The sequence below is a fragment of the Solanum stenotomum genome, chromosome 9 (assembly GCF_019186545.1).
Source record: "Solanum stenotomum isolate F172 chromosome 9, ASM1918654v1, whole genome shotgun sequence".
Taxonomy (NCBI): domain Eukaryota; kingdom Viridiplantae; phylum Streptophyta; class Magnoliopsida; order Solanales; family Solanaceae; genus Solanum; species Solanum stenotomum.
This window is the reverse complement of record NC_064290.1, coordinates 54,562,182-54,567,268: the sequence shown is the minus strand read 5'-3', so window position 1 is coordinate 54,567,268 and position 5,087 is coordinate 54,562,182.

Below are 5,087 nucleotides of genomic sequence, written 5' to 3'. Positions count from 1 at the left end.
GCTATAGGTCACCATCTTTTTTGGTGATCCAGAATTTCGACCTCATTTTTGCCAAAATTTTACCTGAACGTCTGTTAAGACCTTACCTACGGATCCAGTTGGCCCACACGGCCAGAATGTCCCACTTTCAGGGTAAAACGAGACCTAGAACAGGTAAACCCCACATTTTACCGATTTTCTTGTGCTATAGTGCACAGATTTTTCGGTGATCCAGAATTCCGACCTCATTTTTGCCTAAATTTTTCATGGACGTCCGTTAATACCATACCTACGGTGCCAGTTGACCCTCACAGCCTGAATGGCCCATTTTCAAGGTCAAACGAGACCTAGAGCAGTTAAATCCCCGATTTAATGATTTTAGAATGCTATAGTCAACAAATTTTTCGGTGATCCAGGATTCCGACCTCATTTTTTCCAAAATTTTTCCTGGACGTCTGTTATGACCTTATCTATGGAGCCAGTTGGCCTTTACATCCAAAATGGCCAATTTTCAAGGTCAAACAAGCCCTAGAGAAGGTAAACCCCCCATTTTACCAATTTTTGTGTGCTATAGTCCATAAATTTTTTGGTGATCCAGAATTCCGACCTCCTTTTTGCCAGAATTTTACCTGGACGTCCGTTAAGACCTTATCTATGGAGATAGTTGGCCCTCATGGCCAAAATGGACCATTTTCAAGGTCAAATGAGCCATGGAGCATGTATACCCCCATTTTGTCGATTTTCGCGTGCTATAGGTCACCATCTTTTTTGGTGACAAAGAATTTTTGCCTCATTTTTACCATAATTTTACCTGGACGTCCGTTAAGACCTTACCTATCGAGCAAGTTGGCCCTCACGGATACAATGCCCCATTTCCAAGGTCAAACGAGCCCTAGAAAAGGTAAACCCCCCCCCCTATTTTATCGATTTTCGTGTGCTATAAGTCACCATTTTTTTTAGTGATCCAGAATTCCGACATCATTTTTTCCAAAATCTTACCTGGACGTCCGTTAAGATCATACCTATGGAGCCAGTTGGCCCTCACAGCAAGAATGACCCATTTTCAAGGTCAAACGAGCCCTACAGAACGTAAACCCCCAATTTTACCAATTTTCGTGTGCTATAGTCAACGGATTTTTTGGTGATCCGGAATTTCGACATCATTTTTGCCAAAATTAAACCTAGACGTTCGTTAAGACCTTATCTATGTAGCCAGTAGGCCCTCATTGCAAAAATGAACCATTTTCAAGGCCAAATGAGCCCTAGAGCAGGTAAACCCCCCATTTTTACCGATTTTCGTGTTTTATAGTCCACGGATTTTTTGGTGATACGGAATTCCGACCTCATTTTTTCTAAAATTATACCGAACGTCCGTTAAGACCTTATTTATAGATCCAATTGGCCCTCAAGGCCAAAATGGCCCATTTTCATTGTAAAACGAGACCTAGAAGAGGTAAACCCCCCATTTTACCAATTTTCATATGCTATAGTGCACAGATCTTTTGGTGATCCAGAATTCCGGCCTCATTTTCGCCAAAATCTTACCTGTACATTCGTTCAGACCTTAAGCCAGTTGTCCCTCACGACCAAAATGGCCCATTTTCAAGGTCAAACGAGCCTTAAAGAAGGTACACCCCTCATTTTACCAATTTTCGTTTGCTATGGTCTAAGGATTTTTTGGTGATCCAGAATTCCTACCTTACTTTTTCAAAAATTTTACATCAACATCCGTTTAGACCTTACCTATGGGGACAGTTGGCCCTCACAGTTAAAACGATCCAGTTTCAAGGTCAAACGAGCCATAGAGCAGGTATACCCCCATTTTGCCAATTTTCGCGTGCTATAGGTCACCATCTTTTTTGGTAATAAAGAATTTCTACCTCATTTTTACCTGGACGTCCGTTAATACCTTACCTATCGAGCCAATTGACCCTCACGGCTAGAATGACCCAATTTCAAGGTTAAACGAGCCCTAGAGAAAGTAAACCCCCCATTTTACAAATTTTCGTGTGCTATAATCCACAGATTTTTTGGTGATCCGAAATTTCGACCTCATTTTTGCCAAAATTATACCTAGACGTTTGTTAAGACCTTATCTATTTAGACAATTAGCCCTCATGGACAAAATGGAACACTTTCAAGGTCAAATGAGCCCAAGAGCAGGTAAACCCCCATTTTGCCGATTTTTGTGCCCTATAGGTCACCATCTTTTTCGGTGATCCAGAATTCCGATCTAATTTTTGCAGAAATTTTACCTGGACATCCGTTAAGACCAAACCTATGGAGCCAGTTGGCCCTCACGGCCAGAATGCCCCATTTTCAAGGTCAAACGATACCTAGAACAGGTAAACCCCCATTTTACCAATTTTTGGGTGCTATAGTCCACAGATTTTTTGGTGATCCAGAATTCTGACTTCATTTTTGCCAAATAATTACGTGGACGTCCGTTTAGACGTTATATATGGAGCCTGTTGGCCCTCATGGCCAAAATGGCCCATTTTCAAGGTCAAACGAGAACTTTAATAGGTATACCCCCCATTTTATCAATTTTCGTGTGCTGTACACAGATTTTTTGGTGATCCAAAATTCCGATATCATTTTTGCCAAATTTTACCTGGATGTCGGTTAAGACCTTAACTATGGAGCCAGTTTGCCCTCACGGCCAAAATGGCCCATTTTCAAGGCCAAATGAGCCCTAGAGCAAGTAAACCCCCTATTTTTACCGATTTTCGTGTTCTATAGTCCACGGATTTTTTGGTCATACAGAATTCCGACCTCATTTTTTCTATAATTATACCTGGACGTTCGTTAAGACCTTACCTATGGGGACAGTTGGCCCTCAAGGCCAAAATGGCCCATTTTCAAGGTAAAACGAGACCTAGAAGAGGTAAACCCCCCATTTTACCGATTTTCGTGTGCTATAAGTGCACTGATTTTTTGGTGATCAGAATTTCGACCTCATTTTTGCCAAAATTTTACATGTACATCCGTTAAGACCTTATCTATGGAGCCAGTTGTCCCTCACGACCAAAATGGCCCATTTTCAAGGTCAAACGAGCCTTAGAAAAGGTAAACCCCTCATTTTACCGATTTTCATTTGCTATAGTCTAGGGATTTTTTGGTGATCCAGAATTCCTACCTTATTTTTTCAAAAATTTTACCTCGACGTCCGTCAAGACCTTACCTATGGGGACAGTTGGCCCTCACGGCCAAAACGATCCAGTTTCAAGGTCAAACGAGCCATAGAGCAGGTATACCCCCATTTAGCCAATTTTCGCGTGCTATAGGTCACCATCTTTTTTGGTGATAAAGAATTTCGACCTCATTTTTACCTAGACGTCCGTTAAGACCTTACCTATCGATCCAGTTGTCCCTCATGGCTAGAATGACCCATTTTCAAGGTTAAACGAGCCCTAGAGAAGTAAAGCCCCCATTTTACCGATTTTCCTGTGCTATAGTTCACGGATTTTTTGGTGATCCGGAATTTCGACCTCTTTTTTGCAAAAATTATACCTGGACGTTTGTTAAGACCTTATCTATTGAGACAATTAGCCCTCATGGCCAAAATGGAACACTTTCAAGGTCAAATGAGCCCAAGAGCAAGTAAACCCCCATTTTGCCGATTTTTGTGTCCTATAGGTCACCATCTTTTTCGGTGATCCAGAATTCCGACCTCATTTTTGCCAAAATTTTACCTGGACATCCGTTAAGACTATACGTATGGAGCCAGTTGGCCCTCACGGCCAGAATGCCCCATTTTCAAGGTCAAACGATCCCTAGAACAGGTAAACCCCCATTTTACCAATTTTTGTGTGCTATAGTCCACAGATTTTTTGGTGATCCAGAATTTCGACTTCAATTTTGCGAAATATTTTCGTGGACGTCCGTTAAGACCTTATTTGTGGAGCCAGTTTGCCCTCATGGCCAAAATTACCCATATTCAACGTCAAACAAGCACTTTATTAGGTAAACCCCCCATTTATCGATTTTCGTGTGCTGTCCACAGATTTTTTTGTGATCCAAAATTCAGATCTCATTTTTGCCAAATTTTACCTGGACGTCGGTTAAGACCTTAACTATGGGGCCAGTTTGCCCTTACGGCCAAAATGTCCCATTTTCAAGGCCAAATCAGCCCCAGAGCAGGTAGACCTCCCATTTTTATCGATTTTCGTGATCTATAGTCCACGGATTTTTTGGTGATACGACATTCCGACCTCATTTTTTCTAAAATTATACCTGGATGTCCGTTAAGACCTTATCTATAGAGCTAGTTGGCCCTCAAGGAAAAAATGACCCATTTTCATGGTAAAACGAGACCTAGAAGAGGTAAACCCCCGATTTTACCGATTTTTGTGTGCTATAGTGCACAGATTTTTTGGTCATCCAGAATTCCGACCTCATTTTTGCCAAAATTTTACATGTACATCCGTTCGGACCTTATCTATGGATCCAGTTGTCCCTCACGACCAAAATGGCCCATTTTCAAGGACAAACGAGCCTTAGAGAAGGTAAACCCCTCATTTTATCGATTTTCGTTTGCTATAGTCCAAAGATTTTTTGGTGATCTAGAATTCCTTCCTTATTTTTTCAAATATTTTACCTCGACGTCCGTTAAGACCTTACCTATGGGGACAGTTGGCCCTCACGGCAAAAACGATCCAATTTTAAGGTCAAACGAGCCATAGAGCAAGTATACCCCCATTTTGCCAATTTTTGCGTGCTATAGGTCACCATCTTTTTTGGTGATAAAGAATTTCGACCTCATTTTTACTAAAATTTTACCTAGACGTCCGTTAAGACCATACCTATCGAGCCAGTTTGCCCTCATGGCTAAAATAGCCCATTTTCAAGGTTAAACGAGCCCTAGATAAGGTAAACCCCCCATTTTACCGATTTTCGTGTGCTATAGTCCACGGATTTTTTGGTTATCCAGAATTCCGACCGCATTTTTGCCAAAATATTACCTGAACATCCGTTAATACCATACCTATGGTGACAGTTGACCCTCACGACCAGAATGGCCCATTTTCAAGGTCAAACGAGACCTAGAGCAAGTAAATCCCCGATTTAATGATTTTCGTATGCTATAGTCCACAGATTTTTTGGTG